Below are 25,020 nucleotides of genomic sequence, written 5' to 3' on the forward strand. Positions count from 1 at the left end.
ATATTCTTTCAAAACAGTAAATGTCTCATTTCTCTAATTTGACATTTATTCCTCCAATGCAATATTAATTATCTCTACTCTCAGGTAAACAGCCATGAGGAACCTTTCCTAGTTAACACAACATTACTTTATTTTTATATTTAAACACTCAGATCTCTCTCCAATACACACATACACACACACACACACACACACACACACACACACGCACACACACATGCACACACACACACACACACGCACACACACATGCACACACACACACACACACACACACACAGAGAGAGAGAGAGAGAGAGAGAGAGAGAGAGAGAGAGAGAGAATTAACTCTGTGTAAACAACCAACAACCACAAATGAATGCATCCATCTTCCAAAATAGATGTTATAGACTTTTATACCATGTGAAGGTCAGAAGAGCCGATGAAATAAATCTTCCTAGAGCAACCACTTTTCCACAACAAACCTAACATCCCCCAAATGATCACATTCACAGAAAAGAAGAAGATACTGTGCTGGAGACTACAGACATGTGCATTAAGACTCATGCATCTAAAACCTTACCACAATGTTAGGGATGAAAACGTGACAGCTAGGTTACCATGGAAACAGGAGCAAAGACACCAGCTACTAACTCTGAATACCAATTAACAGCTAGCACTTCTTCATGTTACCAAAATTGGTTTCCAGGGCAACCCAAAGGATGGGCTCACATGTCAAATTAATTACACACCAAACCCAAAAATGTCAGAATCAGTCCTCAGAATGTTATGGGAGTTAAAGAAATTATTTATGAAATTTATGCACCCTTCAGGGTTGTATTTATACTTTGTGTTTGATTTCTCCTTTCTTATTTCCTCTACTCTCTTTTCTTCCTCTTAAAATTTACCTTAGGCAGTGAACAAGATATGGTTTTTAATATTTTCATTTGTTTTTCTAAAAAAGAGAAACAAAACCATAACTCAAGTTCTTTATTCAGGTAATAGACATATATAATACTTTATTTGTGCATCCTTTATCATGTTATCTGTAACATATCACAGATAGAGATATCTATCTGAAACACACACACACACAGTAAGTAGTTGGCCCCTGGGTAATTATAATATATCAAGAAACTACTAGTGATGTGTCACATGCTTCATGATTTTTGATTAAGGTCTCAGGTTCCAATCATACAGGTATAAACCATGTTTTTCTAAGAATCAGGTATTAAGCTGACAGTTTGCTGTGTGCAAAAGTCACTCTGAAGCCAGGCTGACTGTCTTTGTGTCTGCAGTACAGGTACAGTAAAGCCTGGCACTTAAGAATGAACCAGTATCATCTAAAGACAGTGACCACTACTCAAGTGCTAAGTAAGCTTGCTCAGTCTTTCCTTCTCCGTTCTTATTTTGTTGAAGGATTTTGCTAAACATTCAACTACTCCTTGCCACCTCTCTACAGTTACTCTGCTCTTCAATGCCACCTTATTTGCCAACAACTTATCACTACCAATCAGAATCATCCTAATAAAATATAAGCCCGTTTATAGACCTGTAGTCAAATTAAGTAAGATATTCCATCAAGGAGACTCAGTACACATGCATACATGTAATCGGCATTTATTCATGAGACAGATTTCTTGGGTTCCTACTACCTGCCTGGTGGTAGGGATTTAACACTGAACAGACTGAGAAACGTCCTTCACCTTTGTGATGGTACCCTAAAAGTATAGACTATATCGGTTATGGTAAGTGCTAAGAGACCTGAAGTGATGGAAAGCAGAAAAGAGGGATGTGACTGAGATGGTTAGACATTTACAGGATGGGAAAGACCTCATTGCAATGGTTACTTTGGACTAAAGATACGACGAGAGTGAACTATGTGAGCATAGGCGAAAGATCACCCAGCTAGAGATTCCTCAAAGATCAAAGCCATTCTCAAGAGCAAGGACTGGACTCTGTAAGAAGGGAGAGCCTGTTGAGTAAGTAGCAGGTCAGCCTGAGACTCAAATCACCTGTGGTTTGTGGATCAGCACAAAATCTCCAACTCTCACCAATAGAATGAGGAGCCAGTAAACATCACAGGCACCGTTTACGTTTTGTTAAGAACCTTCCTGGCTGTTGATAAAAGTTAAGAGGCCGTTGGCATTGCCCATAGCAAGACGGGCTGCCCGCGTGTAGCAAGGGAGCAATGAAGGTGGTAGTAGTCCTGATCCAAGGAAGGACTTCAGGGAACTGTCTGCTTTATAATATTCTCATTTAAAGCTGAATTACTCATAAATTTTAATAAACTAGTGACCATTTATGATTAGCTAGTTCATATAATCAAGCCATGTTTTGTTTTTGTTAGTGATTTACAGCATTCTGATTTGTAATAAATCATTCCTTACTCTTACGCCACTTCACCCATAACGCTATAAAAATTAAATGGGTAACATGAAAGCTATATAAATATTTGATTGAAAGTTATAAATCAAAATCACCTTCTAATGGAGGATTGTCTTGCCTATGATATTTATTGCTTGAAAATTACAAAATGGTAATATTTGAATTAAGACTGAAGAAAGCCAATGAGAAAAATGTATTGGTTTTGACTAATCCTTTAAAAGAACAAAATGTGTTTAGGCCATTGTCCTTTCAGATAAATTTCTGAATATGCATATAATTGTAAAATTGCCATGGAGGATTTTTTTAGTTTTCAACTGATTGCTTTCAATATACTGTATCTCCCCATGAGAAATAATAAGAATGTTCTCTGCTCCCTTTGCTAAGAGAAAATTAAGGCATTTTCTAATGCAATAGCCAAGGGATTTTAACTGAGAGCCCTTGGCCATTTCCTGAAGCTTAAATAAATCCTTCTTGAGTCTGAGAACACACCATATTCCACTTGCACACTGATTTAAAATTTGTAGAAAGAAATAGACAAATCTGGGTCATGATTAAAGCTAAGCTGAGGTTTTCCTTTGTTTCGGCTATTAAGAATAAATGAGTAACATGGCTTTTGATCATAGACATACTAGCAGCAATTAATTGAGACACTGAATTTATTTGTGCCAGATACTGTATTTTAAGACTAAAAAACAATATATGATGGGTGTAAGCATTTTATGATACTGTTAATGTTATCCACATTTTACAGCTAAAGAATTGGACACAGGCTCAGAAATGTACTCAAGGTGACTCTGTTTGTAGGTTAACAATTGCAAGTCAGTTGCTATAGCCTAGATTCGGAGTCTATCCTCTCGCAATCGCAATCATGTTCCACTGCCTGTCAGCATATAAACCAGAGAAATGTTTTGACCATGTTTTATTCTCAGACTTCTCCCTTCCACTCCTAGATGGTCCCTCCCTTTTACAGCTAAAGGTAGAAATGGCTTGTGCACTCCAAAAGCTCAAGCTTTTACAGAGACTTATCATGGATTGCTAAGAAGTTAAAATGAATAGAAAAGATTGGGAAATGGGTTGTAACAGGGTAAGAATGCTTCCAAGAAATGAGAATGATACTCACCTCCGAAGGTCAAAAGATGCTTCTTCCCCTTAATACTTCAGGAAACTCAACAATACCGCAATGATGTATAGGCTCTTTCTTATCACCAACAACAAGGAACACTGGAATATGAAAGGGCTGTCCCCTGCACTGAAGTTGGTTAGAAGAACAGGAATGAAGGATGAGAAAATTCTTGAAGAGAGTGTGGTAGGTTTGTGGCTCAACAAACAAACAAAACAAAACAGAACAGAACAACAACAACAAAAAAAAGACAACAATTCAAGTTCTCAAAGTGAAGGAATTCATACTTCTTACAAATATGAGTTGAGGCCTTAGACCCATGCCCATGAAGTAGACACTGTGGACTAAATGTTTATTCTAATATTAAAAGAACAATCACCATTCCAACTACCTGTGATTAAGAATCCTGATGGCCTTGTCTGACATCAGTGGGAGGGGAGGGTCTTGGTCCTGTGGAAGTTTGATGCCCCAGCAGAGGGGGATGCTGGAGCAGTGAGGTAGGAGTGGGTGGTAGGTCGGTGGAGGAGCACCTTTATAGAGGCAAAGGGAAAGGGGGAGAGAATGGATTGGATGGGGGGAGGGTTGTGGAAGGGTAACCAGGAAGGGTGATATCATTGGAGATGTAAATGAAGGGAATGATTAATACAAAAATAAATAATATGTAATTTTAGTAACTGGAATATATATATATATATTCAAATATGTGTTTCACACATAAACAAAACAGAATCCTGAAATTATTCTCTCCCAGGCTGCAGATAGAATGTCACTACTCTTTTAGGGATGCTTGAATTCATCACTGTCATAATTGGAATTTAGAATAAGCAGATGATATAGATATTTTTATTGTCATTAAACAAGAATCGTGTTTCCATAGAAAACCTGGGTGGATGGATATAGTTTTAGGCCCATGCTCTGTTATGAAAATAAGAAGCAGTGTGATAGACAAATTCTCGAAATTATTTCACGACCACAAACGAGCGTGTTAGCTCAGCCACCAGAGCACTGGAAGTCAAAAATAAAACACTGAGTGAAAAAGTATTCTTTCCACTGTTCTTATACATGCCCCTCCCCTTTCCTAACTCTTCCCTTACTCTCACCTCCTCCAGTGCAAGCTGGAAAGGACCTTCATTGGAAGGCTCAAGAGATACAGCAGTGTACATTGTTTAAGAAACGAGCCGTTAGTATTACCCAGACCAGTATGATTCCCTATCAAAAGAATAAAAGCACTGATATTCTTCTTTTAGTCTGAGTGTGTGGATGCATGCAAGCATGTGTATGTGCACACGTGCGTACGTGCGTACGTGCAAGCGTGTATGTGTGTGTGAGTGTGTGTGTGTATGTGTGTGTGTGTATGTGTGTGTGTGAGTGTGTGTGTGTGTGTGAGTGTATGTGTGTGAGTGTGTGTGTGTGTGTGTGTGTGTGAGTGTGTGTGTGTGAGTGTGTATGTATGATTGGTGATCAGGGTGGCCAGGAGAGAGCATCAAATTCCCTAGATTTGGAGTTACAGGCACTTGTGAGCTGCCATGTGGATGCTGGCAGCTGAACTTGGGTCCTTTGTAAGTACAGCAAATGCTCTGAACCACCTTAGCCACCTCTCCAGTTCCTGTTTCCAATGCTGGTAATTATCACTGTGTTAAAAGCAATCATCTGAAAGCAAGCTTCCTAACTACTCTATATTTCTTTGATGTGGCATGTTGAAGCAGAGAGTTCAAGTTAACAGCATTAATAGGTTAATTCTATTGTGTTCACTGTTACCCTCTCAACTGTGAAGATTGTATTAAGTGTTATCCAGTCATTAATGGTTCAAATAGAACTCAGAATCGTCCTGTGAATTCACCATAATGAACATTAGTCATAATTGTGTGGCAGCACCAAGAAACAGGAAGCATGCTTAGCAGAGTGGTAGTGGGGAGACTTGAAAGGTTATGGCGTCATCCTAATACAGGGATATGCTTCGTCTTTTGACTGGCAACTTTGTAAAGAAGCCAAGTGCAAAGATTTCCTAGGAAGACATTCTGGTCTCTAACCTCAATTATGCCGCTTGGTAGAACGTGAGATCTTGCAGATTGCTAAATACTCTTGAGTTTTGGTTTCCTCCATAATGTAAAGTAGGTATGAAAAATACATATATCTTTTAGGTTTGCCTAAGAATTAAATAAGTCAATATGTGCTGTGTACTTAGAACTGAGACTAGTGCATAACAAATGTCACCGTTAAGAATTGTTCGTGGAACAAAGAAGACAACATGGTCTAGACGCTCCATTTTAAAAAACTATGTTAAAAATAATCATCCTTGTACATACTTGACTGTCTATATGCATGACATATATACATACATACACCAGTCATTACTATTTTTCTAGACTGTTATAAACAGTTAAAACATTTTAAGACATCTAATATTGGAACAACATACCTAATAAAAATAGTTTCTTCTTAAAATTTAAGAGAAAAAAATATTACTCTATTCGATTCTTTTAATTTAAATAATATACTTGTTTTAGTACTTACATCATGCTCCTATGTGTCAAGGTCTCAAATATTAACACAGACTATAGTTTTAATGCAGGCCAGGGGTACTATTGATTTAGCTACACAGTACTTAAGTTGATATTTTTGGTATTCAAGACTAAAGCTAACAGTTTTGTTAACTGGTAGGAAGCTATTTTAAACATAGATTAACTAAAGACCAGACTGGATCAAAGCTAATGTTGGGTCTGATCAAGCTAATTTAAACAATCCATGTAGATAACCCACACCCAAAAGTTATTATGACCCTTTCTTCCCCTAATACAGGAATGCCCAAATTTTTTCTTATGTTGGTGTAATTAGCAACTTATGTCAGGCTGGTTTTGAAATAAACATTAATTGTAGAATATTTTGGGTCAGCAAATGCTCTCCTCTCGAGCCAGCACTTTGGGAATGTGTTAATCCGTGTTTCTGTGAAGAATGAGTTTGAGCTTCTAAGATCTGCTGGGGTAAATATTTGCCTCTACCCTACTGGATGCTTTGCTTGCACATAAACCACTTTGCAAACATAGCTCCCAATTGTCAATATGCAGCAGAGGGAAATGAGTTTCTGTGGAGAAAGCAGGACTGTTTGCTTATTCCCACAGATCCGCCAATTCTGTGCCCTCCACTTGCTGGCACGCAGTGACAGCTGGTCATTCCAGCATGGACAAAAACATTTCCCCCTGGCATGTTCTCTTCGCTGGCCTACGTTGGATAGCAGCCAAGTTCATTTATAGCTATTTCAAGGGCATAATTTAAGATGATTCAAGGGCTCTCCGGCATTTGCTTTTCCAAGGTGGCACGGCATGCTACCGGATCTTGGTTGGCTGTGATACTGAAACCTACAAGATCTCTACAAGCTGAGCAAACTTTCATAATTATAAAACACACACCCTTGCCATCCAGGAGTCTTAAGAAAACAACTAAAAAACAATGTACACTTTCTCCATTTCCTTCTCTATAAACTTCCCCCGAGTACTCTCGCAGGTTTCTTGATAGCAGGAGGTGGTTATATAAAGGCTGAAAACAAACCATTAGACTTGCTGGGCTGGATTTCTGATTGCCTTCCAAGTTCCAGCCCAGCCTCTTTTTTCAGATCTGCCCATTTTAATCCTAAATTAGTAAAGCACTTGGTAAACATTAGCAACAGAGCCTCTTAAGTGTCTTCCTGGGTGGTGGATGACTGAGTGCAGAAGTGGGAACGCGTGTCTCTATTGTCTTCCCTTTGTAGATCATGGAGGAACCAGCCATGTGCTGTTCTGAAAAACTTTTCACCAACAAGAAAAACAGCCCAAACACCTGTCAGGGCTTCATTGTCAGGTTCAGAATCTATTTAAAATAATTCCTCTGGACATTCTCTTGGCCATAGAATAAGATGGTGATTCTATTTCTTTAAGCCAAGCGAGCAATGTCTTACTAGTGCTTCCTCAATTCCCCGAATGCTTCCTTAGTTTTGTTTTTGTGGGTTTTTTCCCAGTCTCTTTTGGTCATATCTGCTTTGACTGGACATCTGGTACATGCTGCCACCAGCCATGAGCTTTTAACATCACCTGCTGCGGTTGCTTCTGACACCACGAAGTCCATCTCAATGATAAATGAGTCAGAGCAAGCTGAAGATCTATCTCAGTGGGCAAAATCCAATCTGTGTTGAAACACAGAGACTCATTCTGCATTTGCTGTTAAACATCAGGATTGGGTACCTGTGGCTTTTTAAAATATCAGGAGTTTTTTGTTTTGTTTTGTTTTTGTTTTTTTGTTTTTTCAAAAAATTAGACTCCTCTATGAGACAGATGAGAGGAAGGGGTTTTGGAAGCCCTAAGTAAGAAAGCCAACAGGAAGTATCTTTTTTTTTCTCTTCAAAGAATAGCCAACAAACATCTCCCCACACAGGACTGTCCTCTTTCCATGGCTCCTTCCTCCTGCTTTTACTGCAAGTGCGCACAAACAGGCAGCCTCATTTTGAGTCAACCTTGCCTGCAGCCGGTGACCAGAAATCCATCAACTGTTGTCTTGTCTCCATAGATAGACTGTCCCCCTGAATGACCAGTCCTAGAAAAGTAAAATTAAAAAATAAGTAAATAAATAAAATAAAAAATTTAAACAAAAAACCCAAAAACCAAAAGAACAAAACCCAAAACAGAATTTGTGAGATAGGAAATTAAAAATAGAGTTTTCTTTTCTTGTTAGGAGAGCTCAGTGGAAGCCATGTGTTGCAGTCATACTGGACTTATGCTCAAAACAGCCCAGATCTGCTTTCAGAAATGTAGATGCAGCCAAGTTCAAACCATGTCTCTCTTAGCACTTCATATCTTCATATACCATCCCAAATGTGTTTTCAGTCACTCACCAAATTTCAAAAAATAATTACTATTTTTAGTATCAAGTAAAAGATCCTGTACACCTCTCTGTCTCTCTCTCTGTCTCTCTGTCTCTCTGTCTCTCTGTCTCTCTGTCTCTCTCTCTCTCTCTCTCTCTCTCTCTCTCTCTCTCTCTCTGTGTGTGTGTGTGTGTGTGTGTGTGTGTGTGTGTCTGTGAGTGTGTGACCATTATGTCTTTATCTCTTGTAAGATTTTATTTATTTATTTATTTTGGAAAGGTATGCAAAAGCTTGTTCAAAGGAGTAAAACAAAATCTTATACATTGTTTTGGCTATATCTTTACACATGACACTTAATATCAGAAGATATGTAAAGAATTCTGTGGCTCTGTCTTAACAAGGAGAAATTCTATAAATTGCATTATTAAGAAACATTTTGTAGGAATTGTCACAAAGGAGGCTATAAGTAGTGGATCACCAGTGATTCAATAATTGCTATTTTTGAAGACTTCAAAGGAAGTTTAATTTACATGAACTTGAGCTAGGCAGTTTTCCTTACTTCACAGTGGTATGTGTTCTGCATACATGAATAATACATATAAACTCAGAGTTAATCCAAAATTATATTTGCAATTCATAACATTTAAACAGCCTCTATGAAGATTTTTATATGACAATAATGTCAAGATCATCTTTAAGCTCTGTATTTCTGTATAATTTTAGGTTTCTGGGTTAATGATCACTTTATAATGACTTCAATTTATATTACACATATACATTATTTTGCATTTTAGGGAAATCATCCTTCAAATGATTTTTGTTGCTTGTCTTTTGAGACAGCATCTTGATCTATATCCCAGGCTAGTTCAAATTTGCTCTGTAGTTCAGGTTACCCTATAACTTTCTATGTCCTGCCTTAGCCTCTGGATGCTAAGAATATCTACCTGTACTACCATGCCTATCAAGACTTTTTAACATAATAAATTATTAAAAGGCTGAAGAGATGGTTTTGTCAGTAAAGTACCTACAATACAAGTATGAAGAACTAAGTTTGGAAGCTTAGGAAACACTTGAAAAACTGGGCATGATGACATATGTACCTGTCATCCAAGTATTTTTGAGGAGACAGAGAGATACCTGGAATGCAGTGGTCAATACAAGACACAGATTTTATATATATATATATATATATATATATATATATATATATATATATATATATATATGTGTGTGTGTGTGTGTGTGTGTGTGTGTATGACATTCTGTAGATAGATACTTATGTATATATAGTTATATACAGAATATATATGATATAGAGTATATATATATACATGTGCATATAACTATAATGCTATAAACACAGATGTCCTTCCTTATTTATCTTACATATACATATATACATATACACATACAAATATATACATATTTAGAATATATATATTCTAGAATATATATATATATATATATATATATATATTTAGATCTAAATACATATATATATTCTAGCCAATAGAATCAATCTGATGAGCTCCAAACTCAGGAAAGACTGTCTCTTCATACCAAGGTGAACAATGATTGAGAAAGATGCCTCATTTCAACCTCTGGATTCTACATGCATGCATGTATGTGCACACACTCATACACACACTCTCATGTGAGCATATACATATACCACACATATATACATGTACAGAATATGAAATATTACATTCTGCAGTTGTCCTTAAACCAAAGTTGTCTAGTCAGATCCAGAATCTCATACAGCACATGACATAATTCTCATTCATGTTCTGAAAATAGTAAGAATAATGATAAAAAATGTTTGAGCACTTCAGTTTTCAACCTGTTCTAGTAGAAGAATGGGGTGCTTGGGATCCTGGGCCAAAGGATTCAGAAACTATTTTAATATTTGTATTTCCATGAACATATTGATTATATTTTGCTAGTATTGTTACATCAACTATATACATCAAAATATAATTAGTGTCTATTTACAGGAGAGCTTATACATTATTAATTTTATTTATAACCTAAAATTTGATTCATGTAAAAATATATAATTGAAATTTTTGTAGAAATAAATAAGCTTACTCTATTCTATAAATCAACACTCTCTGGAGCAGGACAGAGAAGACACAGCTGTCTTCTCTGAAGATGATATATTTGCCCTGTCAGACCTCAAGGATCTGAGGGAGCGATGGAGGGAACCACACAGCTGTTTTTAGAAGAGAACCTTTTATCTGTTTTCTTTCCCAAGACAAAAGCCTCAAAGTCACACAAACACTGAAAGTGAACATTTGGAAAAAAAAATTTTCCCCACATCATTTTATCAAATCAGATTTGTGTATCATATTATGCAAATAAACCTGCTATATAAAAATGGATACGAAGTCACAAATATAAACACCTTATATTAAATGGGCCCTTTTAAAATAAACATTTTATTGATTCTTTGTGAGTTTCACATCATGGACCTCATTCCCCTTCAAGTCTCCATTCCCTCATATCTAACTTTAGCTCTTGCAACTCCTCCCTCAAAATAAAAAGCACACACCCATACAAAACAAAGCACAGAAAACATCTCATTGTAAAAGCTGTTCTATGTTACAGCGTGGCCTCTAGCATACCCCTCTATTCATACATCTTCACTTGCAAATGTTCATTGGTCGGCTTCAAGGTCTCTGGCTTCTGTGACACCATCAATATTGGATCCTCACTGAGACTCCTCCCAGTTATCCTGCTGTTGCCCTGTATCATGGAGACCCTGCAGGTCCGGATCAGCAAGACTGACCCTTTGACAGAAGATATAGGTGTAGGGACAAGTCAACTCAGAGCCCTGCATCTGGGCCTGGGTCGTGGCTGAGCTGGCCGGCTCCCTGGCTCTCCTTTGTTCACACCACCAGAGTTAGTTCTCCAGCACTGCTCCAGTTAGGATACCCAATGCCACTGTGGCCATCAGGAGTGTGCAGGGGGTCAGCTGTCCTGCTCTCATGACCTTGGGTCTTGTCACCTGCACCACACCCATGCTTCCAGGGCCAGCTGCATTGTGCTGCCCAGTCAAGCGGCAGGACCCAATCTCCCAAGTGCATTCACACCCTTGCAACTTGCTCACCTGTGCCTTCACCATCAGGGCCAGCTCCAGTGTGTTGCCCAGGCAAAGTTCAGGGCTCACTCTCCCCAAGTGCTACAGCCAGTAATGGCACAAGGCTAGCTCTTTTGCTCTCTTGCTCTCATGATCTCAGGGCCAACTCTACAAACTACTACAGTTGAAGATGGGGAAGGGATGAGAACATCACCCTCCCTCCCCCCCTCCCCCCCACACCTTACGGTAGACTAGACAAGTGGCAGGGCCAGCTCTCCCATCCTTTCCCCTTCCGGGCTGGCTCACCTGTGCCCCCACCACCAGAATCAGCTCAGTTGGGCTGTCCAAATGAGGCTCCAGAGCTGCTTTCCTAAGTATTATCAGCTATGAGAGGTGGGGCCAACTTTCCAGAGAGTTGTAGCCACTAAGAATCAAGGACAGTTCTGCACAGCCCCTGGACATCCATGTGGTCCCCAAAGGGTGCCCCCACCAGGGACATCTCCATATTTTCTAGTGGGAATATGAGCCATGGAAATTGTCACCCACCCCTATTGTTGTGTTGTCACAGACCCAGACATGGACTTCAGTGAGAGCTTAGGCTGGGGATCTCACCATGGCCCAGATGGTGTGGCTGGCCACTCACAACAGGCTACTTACTCTCTATCTGTGAGTCTCCAGTTTCATCTTTCTTCTTAATGCTCAAGCTGTTCTGTTTCTCACTCACCTGTCCTACACATACCTACATATTGTGGAACTTTCTGCTGTAGACTGGCCATATGACTGGCAGGCCCTGTGTGACATCCTCAGTCTTGGCTGTGTGATGTGACAGAAAACAGGTGTCTAAGGCCTGCCTGTGCTGTGTGCTGGAAAGTCCACAGTTCTTTGTCTGTTCTAGGCTATATGATGACATCGTATCTCAGAAAAAGAAGAGGAGAAAAGAAGGAGAAGGCATTGTTAAATGAGGAGTTACACAGACATTTGATCTCATTTCATCTAAGAAAAAGCTTACACTTAGAGTAGGTGGCCAGTGCAGGTGTCTGGAGTAATGAGTAACGATGCATATTGACTCCTTTGGTAGAGATAAGCCATACAAACTTTATTTTTATGGACACAACTCAAAGTACTAAAATGGAAAACAACACAAGGTTTATGAAGACCACAAATATTCAAGATCATGCTTCTCTTGTGACTGTGGTTCTGTGTGTGGTCAGGAGTGAAGAGAGCAGGAGGAAGGCAAAAGGATGGATGAGAAGGAAACAGTAAGAAAGATGAAAATGTAACTCCGATGTGAGCACCAAAGAGCATGATGCAGGTAACAAGTTAAAGTGAATCCTGAGGTTGATGGGAACAAACACAGAGACCCAGAACTGGACAAAGTGCAGATAGTGAGAGAACTTGAAACACTGTACTAAATGGGATGGCTCCATCAAATCCCTCCACACAGGGCTCAGGGAAGCATGCAGGAAAGGAGGCAGAAAGATTGTAAGTCAGTGGGGATGGAGGACACCAAGAAAACAAGGCCTTCTGGTCACAACAGAACTGGCACATGTCCAACCTCACAGATACTGTGGCAGCATGCACAGAGCCTGCACAGTGGGGTCCTAGGGCTGAGAGGGGAGGAGAAGAAAAGTCCCCCCCCATTCCTAACCTAGAAGCCATCTATGGTTACTAACTATTCACAATGGAGTCTCAGTGGGTACACAAATGACACTTGAGGGCAGGCCTCATTTTCATCTTTTTTGGGGAGGTTCATATTGCTTTATGTGAGTATTTTTCCATCACTTACAGGTCATTGCTTATATAATACAGTTTCGGATTTTCTGTCTTTACAGGATTTCGGTGCATACAACTGTCTGTATTTTTGTGTCTGCATGTGTTTCTTGTGCTTTTTCTTTGGCCCTTTTTTCTGTTGTTTGTTTGTTTTGTCCTATTTGGGCTTGTTTGTTTTTGTTTTATCTTATGTTTCCCTGTGGGGCAATGGGCTGTGAGAGGTCAAACACAGGCCTCGAACCCTGGAGACCCTAAAAGGACAGTAGGTATTTGGCCTTGCTCCTGGGCCCTGGTTCCTTTCACTTAGCTTCAGCCATCTATAGCCCCTCCCAAAGAAAGGTTTGTGGCCATAGGTCAAGGTCACATAGCACAGGTAGAGGGTGTGACTACAGGCTGCAGTGCCTCAAGAGATCTCCATATTCATGAGATACCTAAAGCTCAGAGGGCGTAGCCAATTAAGCATTCCTTCCCAGATTCTCCTCCTCCTCGCCCTGAGAACACGGGGTACGGGGTACGGCTTCATCCATTTTTTGCCATGACAATAAACATTTTAAAACCATGGACTACCTCTCCTCTTGGAGACCTGAAGTGGGGAACGTGGAGAAGGTCTTCAACTACCGAGCTGCCTTCTAATTTCTCACTGAGGACCTCTCTGTGTTCCAGCCACAGGGACCCAGGCATGACCCAGCCAAGCAAGTTGTCATGACCAAGGGTCTCACTCCCTGTGGGGCGCTGCCAGAGCTCATCTCTCCTGGTCCAGCCTCTCCACCTCATCTCAACCCTTCCATAGCCTCTCAGTGGCACCTGAGAGCCCAAGGGCTTGAGAGGTCTCTGGCTGCCTCCTGGCCCAGAGATCCCCAACCCAAGAGCCCCTGCCCATGTGGGGTGCTAGACTGTGTTCTCTCCACCCCAGAGCAGAGTTGAGTTGCACGGCTTCCCACAGCCTGGTGTCTGCCTGGCGCGGGCGTGGAGTAACATGTTTGAATTCCCGAGCTTCTGCCCTCCTGAGCTGCGGCACCAGCACCTTGGGGTGACAGACGTGCGCGGGACCCACAACTCAGCCCAACAGAACCCATGCCCACTCTCAAGACACAGACCTACATTTCCCCTTCCTGTAGTTTGTTCTCTAAAAAGAGAGAGTAAGAAGGTTGTGGGTTTGAGTGGATAAGGAGTTGGGGAGGATTTAGGAGGATTTGGGGGATGGGAAACTGTACACTATGAAAAAAATCTATTTTCAATAAAAAGTAAATAAGTCATTAGCATGACACTCAATGTTGGTGTGACTGATTTCTTTCAAAAGGTTCACAAGGACATTCACAGAGGGACAGCTTTATGAATAACCACAGGAGAAGTCAATTTTCTACAAAAGGGAAAGAACTGGACTAGATTCTTCCTTCAGAAGGATCAAGCCAGTTAACACCTTGATTTTAGACTTCCATTCTTCAAAATATTGGGACAGTGTATTTAACTTATTTAAGCCACACAGAGTTTGTTACAACATCTGCAGAAAACAAATGCACAAAATTCTTCAAGAATTTTTCAGGATATTTTATCAATTTTACCATTATTAATTAGAACAATGATCCATGATTAACCTCAGAAATTACTGTCACATACCTCATTTCTGGAGTGTTTATTTGAAAATTCTGATCAAACTGTGAGCTATTATCTTAAAATTTGTTGAATATCTTGAAAAATAGTCCTCTCATATATAGATAATATGTAGGATTCTGTGAACTAAAGTACTTGACTTTTACCTATTTAGATTTCTGTATGTTGCTTAGAATGTCACTGGAATGCATAGAGATACCTCAAACATTCTCAGACTTTCAAGCCCATCCTGGATTTAGGGGTGGAGTGTGCAACATATCTGATGGTTATCTTCCCTCTTAGTGTAGTAGGGAGAAGGCATACAGCCACTTTGTAGGACTAATTCTCAAGCTATAAATTTCAGTTTCATTATATGTGCAAGCTGCCTCAATGGGTGATCTGTTTTCTGAATGCCTTTGTGGCATATTATTTTCAAATATAGTATTTCTTTTCCATACTATTTATTATAGAGTTTGCAACAATGTAAGCTATATGTGCATGATGTTATGGCAGTCAAATGGAAAACAAATTAGCTCAACCTATATCATGTAACTATGCTGAGTTTACTTTTATTGAATGAATAGCTTTGCTCCACTGTAAAACTGGTGGCCAGAGGGCACTCAATATTACAACCTATAAATGCAATAAATATTTTTAAGTCAAAATATTCAATAGATCATATATTTTCCTTGTCTACACTGATTCACTACTAATTATCATTTTATCTTGGGCCTCCAGCCAGCTTAGATGGCTCATGCGGTGATATTAAGGGACCTGATTTATTTTTTAAAGGTACTGGCCAGTAACAGATATCTTAGAGTGTTTATGTAAGAGGTTAAATAATTTATCTATTATTGTTGCTATTTGCTTCAAAGTTACATTTGACCTCCAACTCATTGGATGTCCTTCATTGGATTAGTGAACTTCACCATACTTTGTAGACTGGGGGATATTTGGGATAGCCTAGGAATAATACAAGTGGGAGAGGATTTACTGGGGTGAGTTGTGATGGAATATCATTCGGAGCTCTTCAAAATCTCTGATCTTGGCTGAATGCAGTGGCCTGAACCAGTAGTTCCAGCTTCATGGAAGCCGGAGATAGGAGGACTTCTTGAGGCTGGGAGTCTGAGGTCAGCCTAGAGAACAGAGCAAGACTGTCTAAAAGGAAATAACCAGTCACTTCTGAGATTCCAGTGTGGCCTGTAGACTTCTATTTGGGCTCAGATAGAACTCAAAGTTAAAACTCCTTTCAATTTCCCTGCTTGAAGCCATTGGTATAACTTAGCTCTCCAGCTTGATTTCTGTCTGCTCATTCAGGTGCTGAATGGCTGTCTAAGAGCCATGATCAGAGGCTTCCTCTCCCCTGCCAAGGTAAGGCCATGATATATAGGCTTGCAGTGCTTCAACTTGAATGCATTCACAGCACCTATAAATTGTGTAGAGATGATTTGAGAAACCGCTGGAGAAGCAATACAGCAGTCATGTAACATTTCCATGGCGATACCACAGTGAATTGTTTTTTCCTGTGACTAGATATCTTATCTAGAGTTTATAGAGTGTACCAGATGAAAGCAGAAAACCTAAGCAAGGTGGAGACAAAATGCTGTGTTTGTTTCCACTTTTCTTTTAGGACAGCAGTCCCTGCTTCAGACTTAAATTCTTGAACTAATACACATTGCATTTCTCTTCTGCCATCTCAACCTATGGCAGCTCTGAACCTAGTGTGTCTTCCTGTTACTGAGGCTTCATCACTATTTGACATAGTATAAAGAGACGTCAACTAGTGCAGTGTCTGTAGGGTCCTGCACAAATTGGAAAAGAACTTAGGGGGCAGTGTAAAATAGAAATACTCAAGATTTTTTTTAATTGACAAATGAATTCTGTCTTTTTCATACTTGGTGTAGCTGTAATTACTTTATTTCCTCAACTTTAAGGTTATTAGGGCCTGACAGACAATACTGTTTGTATTAGGCAGAAAGAAAATATCAACTTTCAAATGCCTTTGTGGATTATTCTTCGGTGCCTGTTTCATAAATGTCATATTTGAAGGGTGCCCCTTTTTTGGTAGACCCTCATGTTTTATGCCTTACTCAGTTGGGTGTATTGTCCCTGGCAGTACATGTAGAGTTAATTTCCCAGTACTTGACACAGTCTGAGTTTCTTTATCAGCACAAGGAAAGACTGGCCTTAAAGCTGTCTAAATCTATAAAATCAATAAAGAATCAAATCAGAGACATTAATTCCTCTGAACTTGGATTGGAAATGAGTGTTCCTCGTATTTATTAATCTGTCTACAACCAAATAAATCACCAAAGAAGCTTTTGGCATTCCATCAAACTGACAGAAATAGCGAGGCAGCAAAGCAAGAAACACATTTATACCTTATAGCTTCTGACCAGAAAAATAACTTTCATCACTCAGAGCAGTGACACCACTAGAAACTGAAGTAAAATGTTCCTAGATCCACTCATTAGCAGTGCTCAAAAGCCACAGGAGGAACAGAACAAATGAAAATGGGAAGACAGCATTGCAGGATTATGTGGTCATTATTCTTTCCAGAGGTAGGTCACTACTCCCACATACACTCGACTAATATGTTACATGTCTCTTTAATGTGAGAGTAAACTTTGCAAGAAGACACTAAACAGTCACCATCTATAGGCTACATAATTTGTCATAATCGTGAATATTTGCATGTATTAATCTCCTTCTATTTGCCCAGTGATACAGTGACACAACTTTTGTTTTAATTCTTGAAGGAACAAGAAAATTGACGGTTTATCAGTTTTATACTTTTTAGAATTTTTTTTAACTCTCCTGAGTTAGTAAGTAATGAGGAAGGAACTTGGATCTTCATCTTTCTTCTAGCCCATCTGTCTCACTTGCAGCCTGCATAAGAGGCTGTAACCTAGGATTAAAAAGAGAACACAAAATAAGTCTTTGTCATAGCCAAGGGTGTTGCCTCTGGAAGTACAATAGAACCAAAGAATTAGAAGAGGTTGCTGAGAAACTAAAGCTGAATGCCCACCAGTGGATGTCTCTACGAAGATTTTGGATTTTCTTGGTGAAGAAACATTTAAAAGAGATTCCATTAGTAGAATTCTACAGCAGGTCACAGTGCAGATTGAATGTTTCTACCAGGCACAGCTATTATATCCACTTGGAATGTCTACATTTTAACCTCCCCTAACTGAATTCTACATTGAATTTTAAAATTAGCTTAGATTCTTCTATCCTCATATAGTGATTTGAATATGGTTGGCCCAGAGAGTGGCACTATTAGGAGGTGTGGCCTCTGTGGAGAAAGTAGGCCACTTTGGGGATGGGCTTTGAGATCCTTCTCCTAACATCCTGAAAGCCAGTCTTCTCCCAGAGGCCTTCTGATCAAGATATAGAACTCTCAGCTCCTCCTGCACCATGCCTGCTTGGATGATGCCATATTTCCCACCTCGATGATAATGGACTGAATCTCTGAATCTGTAGGCCAGCCCCAATTAAATGTTGTCCTTATAAGAGTTGCCTGGTTCATGGTGTCTGTCCACAGGAGTAAAACTCCAAAGTAAGACAACTCTAAAACATTTATTATTATTATTTTAGCCCCAAAGGCTTCCCTCTTTTTCAAATGCCTATCAGATACACATGCTATGCCATTATAATTATTGTTAATTTTTCTTACAGCTAGGCTATTCCATTTCTTCACACTGTTTAACTGTCATTACCATGGTTTTTAGTGATTTTTTTTTCCCTGCCCTGTTGGGTGTCTGTTTCCTTCCCACTCAAAACTGTCTCAAAGGGGTTATCAACATTCCCAGTTTTCAGATGATGAAATGTGAAATCAAGAGATGAAATCTGGGATCCTGACTCAGCCTGAAAGTGGGAGAGTAAAGTTGAATCCCAAATCTGTTTGACATAAGGCTGACAATGTTTGTGAACTATTTGTTATGTCTTTCCAAAGGACAGCTAAACTTTGAATTATAAGCCCCTCTAAAAAGAAGACTGTCTCATAATTTTTCTGAAACTCCCACAGCAACCACCACAGACTTAAGCACATGGCAGGGGCCCTGTACACTCATGGGATGGTCACAAATGTGAGCTGCAAGCAGAAGGGTGCCATTAGCAAATGTCGATTGCTTCAGCTTTGATTTATTTTGCTAATGTAGAGATAATGCATCAAGTTAAAGAGTCCTTTTCAAAGGGTTTTTATTTTGTGCCTGTAAAGGATGCTTGGTAGCGTAGGAGGAGAGATGTGGGAATCCCCTTTGCAAGTTTTGGAAAGATGTGGCCTCAGCTGGGAAGTCAGCTAGCAAAAACAATGTAGCCAGGAGACTATCAGTTCTTCTCACCACAGAATTTACATAGTTTTGTCATCCAAGCAGTTGTCACTAAAACAATCCCAAATAACTCCACTCAAAGGAGTGGTGGTGGTGATGTGTTGATCTCCATGGGCAAGCTTCCTGCTCCCAGAGAGCCCTTTAGGGAAGTTAAGAGCTGTTCACAGAGCCCCACCCCAAGATGAAATTCCAGAGCACTTACACTTGTGCCTAATGATAATAATTAAGGACTGAAAGGGATCCTCAATGCTGACAGATGATGCATCTTATTAGCTATGCAGCAAGGTATCATTTCTTCTACCAGAACATCTCCTAGCAAAAATTACCCAGGATCTGTTTCTGACCCAGAGGAATATAGATAAAGTTTATCACTTAGATGGTCATGTGCTTATGTGTTTTCTAAGCCATCCTTGAATCTGTGCAGACTGTGGAAGAGGAACACAATTATGGCGTTTTTGAATAGCTATATAATGTGAGCCATCCGTGCTTGAGCTTGCAGCAGATGAAATGGCATGGAGGACAGAGGGAAGGGGATGGTACTTTCAGGCAGGTCTCTGGCCAGGATAAGGCTATGGAAACTGGCACCGATGAGGCACCTGGGAAGGCTTACTGCTCCTGCTCATACATCTTGCTTTGTTTCTCTACCCAGTTCCCAGCCCAGAGCAGGTGTCTGTAGGTTGGATAAGGACGTCTTTCGGCTCATTGGCCCTGGGTTCTCATTCAAAGCAGACACACTGCTCATGGCAAAATTAAACAGAACTTTAAAGTTGGCGCAGCCTTTAGAGTTGCTATTAATTAACTCCAGTCTTCACCCAGCTCACCGTGTTCATGTGTCCCCCAAGTCCAACACTCTGGATCTGGTCTCTAAGTCACAGCCTTGGGGATCCTCCCAGGGTGAAGAGTTGAAATTATTATGCCCCATGCCCTCAGTACTCTGCTCGAGCTAGACTGCCTGTTAGGACCTCGGGCTTCCCAACCCACATGTTGTGACAAACAAGGAAAGGGTGACTAAAATGGTCATCACTCATCACTGGGACAGGCAGGGCCTGGGAGCTAGCTCTCTCTGTGCTCCATCTCTTTCTGTACATCTCCTATGCATAAGCAGTGCCTTCTGTTGTCTTTCTTGAGTCACATGACAAATATTTTCTGAGGAAACCATCAGTGAAAAGACCCAGAGGCACTGGAGTTCTGATTCAAGTCCCTCCATAGTGGTTCAATTGCTAATGTGCAGTGTACATCAGATGCTCCATTCTGGCTGAACTGTTGACAAATGTGACACCCAAATCCTGACCCTGTCACCACAAGATCTCAGAAGCTGATTTGAGCAAACTATAGAATTTTTAAATAGGCATTTGTAGCAAATAATCCCTTCACGGGGATGGTTTCTTTCTTGTTTTTGGTATATGTGCTTTGAAAAAGACCAGTGTTATGTATTGGGGAAAATAAATCACCCGAGCTAGGTAGATAGCCAGGGGCTCTATTATCTGAAGACACTTCTCTCTCTGCTAGTTTTTTAGACTTGAAAAACCAAGGAGAAAAAAGAAACCACTGGAAATTTGATAATGAACTTCTTATTGCTAGAACCGCCTCCCGTGGTGGCAGCTGAGCTGTGGGGTACAGGCTCAGCTAGGAGCATAGCAGAAATACCTCTGCAAGGACACTCACTTTCTCCAGCAAGACTCTTTCTCATGGGGCATTTGGAGACACCTTCATCATCTGAAATGCTGATGCGTTTATGGGGAGTTTTCTTCAGCAGGGAAGGTCTTTAGAGTAGGCTGATAGGGAGGAGTGAGGAAGCCAAGAAAGGGTGCCTTTCCTTTGGAAGCCACTTAGTTTACATCTTGGCGCATTCTCTTCTGCTCAGCGCTCAATGTGTGCATCTGAAAAATGAGGTGAGTGTGAAATAGTAGTGGTTTCCCAGTAGGCACTTATTTACAGCTCTGGTTTCCCACTTATATAAAGGGCTTTTAAATTTTTTTACTTATTTTTTGAAGATTTATTTGAATTCATTTTCTATGTATTGAACATCTTACCTGCAGGTGTATATGTGCACCCAATGTGTGCAGTACCTATTGAGGCCAAATGAACGACTTGAATCCCATGGGGCTGGAGTTACAGAGAGTTGTGAGATGCCAAGCTGGTGCTGGGACTGGAACCTGGGTCCATTCAAAAGAAAAGCATCTGAGCCATCTCCCTCTGCTAAAGGATGGCTTTGTATAATTATTTCTAATAGAGTCCAATAAATTTATAAATAAGTCTGCTTATTAAATGTATACAAATTAATTAAAATCAGTACAAGACATAGTATTTGATGAGGTTGATGTTTATCCTGATTTATTCCTCAGTATATAGTACATGGGAACATGATGTTCTAATCCCACAAATGTGTAAAACGCTTATGTTTTTATTTTAAAAGATAAAAATACACTAAAAATGAATTAAAATCTTATTCAAATTACAGAGACTTAATATTCAATGACTAACTGGATCAGTGAGTCAAGGACTTGAAACATGTTTTCTACAAAAAGGCCCTAGAGATACGCATTTCAAACATCACCTCAAAAATCTTCTATTATACACTACTAATTATGTGTGCATGTTTACAGAAAGTTTGGCCAACAGACAGCAAACTATAATCACATAACTTTAACATGTCACAAAGTATTCACCTTTTTCTACTGCCCAACAGTTTAGGAATGTAGAAATCTTATTTGCCGTACAATTTGCATAACAGGCAGTTGGGTGGGACATACTTTTGAGCATTGTTGAGTTCCCATCAGATCAAGTGAGCTTATGCAGATGAGGGTTCTGAAGCTCACGAAGCTCACTGAGGTAAATTGCTTTAAAACCACAGAAAAGTTAGGGAAGAGTTTGAGATTAGTGTAGCACTTAAGAGCACCTCCTACTCTCACAGAGAATAAGCTCAGTTCCCAGCCCACAACCATCTGAAACTTCAGGTCCAGGGGACCTGATGCCATTTTCTGGACTCCTTGGCAACAAGATACACATGTGGTGCAACAGCATACACATAGCCAAAAACAAAAATGAAAAAAAAAAAATACACTATTCATACAATAAAAATAAATGTCTCCTTTAGAAAGTTCTTCTCCAAATCTGATATGCTCTATAAAATATTAATCAGCTTCTAAGAAGAATCAAATCTTGACACTTTTCAAAGAAAATGGAATTAATCGTATTAAGAAAAATTAACTAGATTTAGAAAGACAAAAATGACATTTTCTCACACAGCCTTTACCTAGCTTAAAGGAAATTGTAAAGAAGGGGCCAGCTTTGGAGGAGGAGAGGGAGGGATAGGGGTAGGAGAAGAAGGAGGCGGGTAGGAGGAAGAGGTTTGGTAGAAAATGAAGGATTGGCTGCATCTTATACATGTGTACATCTTGAACATGTCTAGAAGCCATAGCAAAACCATTGCTCTATACAATAACAGAGGATAATGATGACAATGCTGATGAAGAACCTCTATTCTCTGCCTGGTACCTTCCCACTCTTCCACATTGCCTTTATTATATAAGCCTAAAGAGGGATGAAGAGGTAAATGCTCCTTCCATTGACCCAGGGCAGTTGGCATAGAGAGAGAAGGAGAACAGGACCAGGGTGAGACTGGAGGCAGAAACAGCCAGTAAAGCTCTGAAGTGTATTACCAGTTTACTAAAGTTTTAAAATTATTAAGTTTAGAATTAATCTTCCACCCACCTTTAACCAAGCAACCAGCAACTCTTATTAAACTTGGTGGGCTACACACAATATGAGACATGAGGTAGGCTGGCTGAAGAAGAAGGGTTACAGGTAGAGTGCGAGGGTCGTGAACGTGGGAAATAACACCAAAATATATTTTGTCAATTTATGAAGTAGTTTTATATTTTATTTTATATTTTTATTTTTTATATATAAATTATGTTTAATTATATATATTTTATATTATTTATTTATAATATATAATGCATATCTATATATTTAATTATATATTATATATTAAAATGATATATTTTATAGTATATTTGATTATAAAATAAAATCTATATTGAAAAAAAGGATCTTAGCATATAAAACTATAATGTTTGAATATGGAATAGACTTTAGAGGCTATAAAATCTAGTCTGATTCTCTGATCAGTATGTTTGTTTGTTCTCTTGAATGGATCCTGATCATGAGAGAGACACCACTAAAACTCCACTTGATCAAGACTGTTTGGTTACATTACCTTTCGTTACACATGAAAGCCTTCCCAGGTCTGATGGACAGAATCTCAGTGAGGGATACCCAACAGCTCTCACCTTGGAGAAACAAGACTTTCCATTATCTGCATGGGCCATGTTTCTCTCCAGACCCTCCTAGCAATCTTGTAGTGGTAGAGATAAGAACTATTGGAATTTACGTACAGCAATGCCTAGCACCCTGGAGTCAGTAGGCTCAGTAAATGGTTGACAATAGGTAGGAATAATAGAAAGGTAATTTGCATTTGTTTGGGATTCATGAATATGTTCATGCATATTCACTAATCAGGATGAGTTAGTCTTATATAACAGAGAACCCTAAAGTTTCCATGGTAATCTTCCATTCACCAGCAGCAATGTGTTCAATCTTCATCCGCATCCCCCACCCCGCAATCCTTTTAACAATTCTGTACAGTTTAGTCTGCTCCAATCTCTTTCAGGGCCCAGACTATATTATTTCTCTTCTGACCTAGAACCAGGGGCTTAGTTTATCTATCCAATCAGAATGGACAGAGGACTGTCTTCCCCTTTCCCTCTTACCTATAGTCTTTTATTTCTTTTCCAAGCTTCCATGAGTCACTGGCAACTTGTTAGTAACACTGCAGGTGTCTTAGTTCTGAAGACACACAGCGTTTGGACATGCATAGGCCATCACTCTAAATGACAGTTCAAAGGGCATGGAACATGTGTCAGGGCAGCCATCTCTACTGATGCAGACCCTTTGTAATTGTGTCTTTGCAAAGAAGTGGTTTGGATGGCATCGAGCTTGCTATAATTCTCTGTCAACCCCCACTTCTGCTCTCCCTCCTCCTACCTCCTCAGCAGCCTCCTCCTCCCTGCCACTGCTGGTGCATTCATGCGTCATTTGCAACCTCTCACCGTGGCTGGAACATCTCCGCATCTATGAATAGATTTAACAGCCTCCTTCACGCTTCCTCTTAGGGCTGGACTGACTCAGCTACCCTGAGAACAGAGAGCACTTTGATTGACAGCTGGCTTTATCATCCTATGTTTCTACAATGTGATGCAGGAAAGGGAATACGGCTTACAAGAAACCCTCCCGAAATAATAAATCCAGCCCAGCAAATGAACAGAGAAACAAAAAGAAGCCCTGTTCCAGCTAAAATGCTGGAGGAGGTGGTTGTAGATAAAATGATAATTTAGAATATGAAATTCATCATTTGAAAATAAAAAGAAAAGCTATCTTTCACTTTTGGCTTTGATCTAACGATTAGAAATTGCTTCCCCTGAGAAAAGATACTTACAGATGCAATTTGCAGGTAGATCCAGGTCACCTGGGCTTACATGATGAATACTTATTGTGTATCACACTGAATTCACAGTTACTACCTTTAATTAGTAACAAGGACACAATCACAGCAGCAGGCAGCTGCAGAACCTGCCTCTGGCCCTCAGAGGAACAGGGACCATGTCTGGCTCAGGAGGACACAGCTGCTTTACAAACTCTGACTGTGTGGGAACAAGCCCAGCTTGAGATTTCTGTAGTAGGGAACCAGCCAGGGAGGTTTTTCCAGAAAGAGATAAGTTCATGACTGTTTATTAATAGGACACTAGATTCACCCAATAGAAATGTTTGGTAGTGACTGCTTAATTGTTCTCAGGCAGTAATTACTACAATTAAGAACCTGCAACATTGCAAAACCTCGTCTAGACTAGTATTAAAAAGAACCTGT

The sequence above is a fragment of the Arvicanthis niloticus genome, chromosome 19, assembly GCF_011762505.2.
Source record: "Arvicanthis niloticus isolate mArvNil1 chromosome 19, mArvNil1.pat.X, whole genome shotgun sequence".
NCBI lineage: Eukaryota > Metazoa > Chordata > Mammalia > Rodentia > Muridae > Arvicanthis > Arvicanthis niloticus.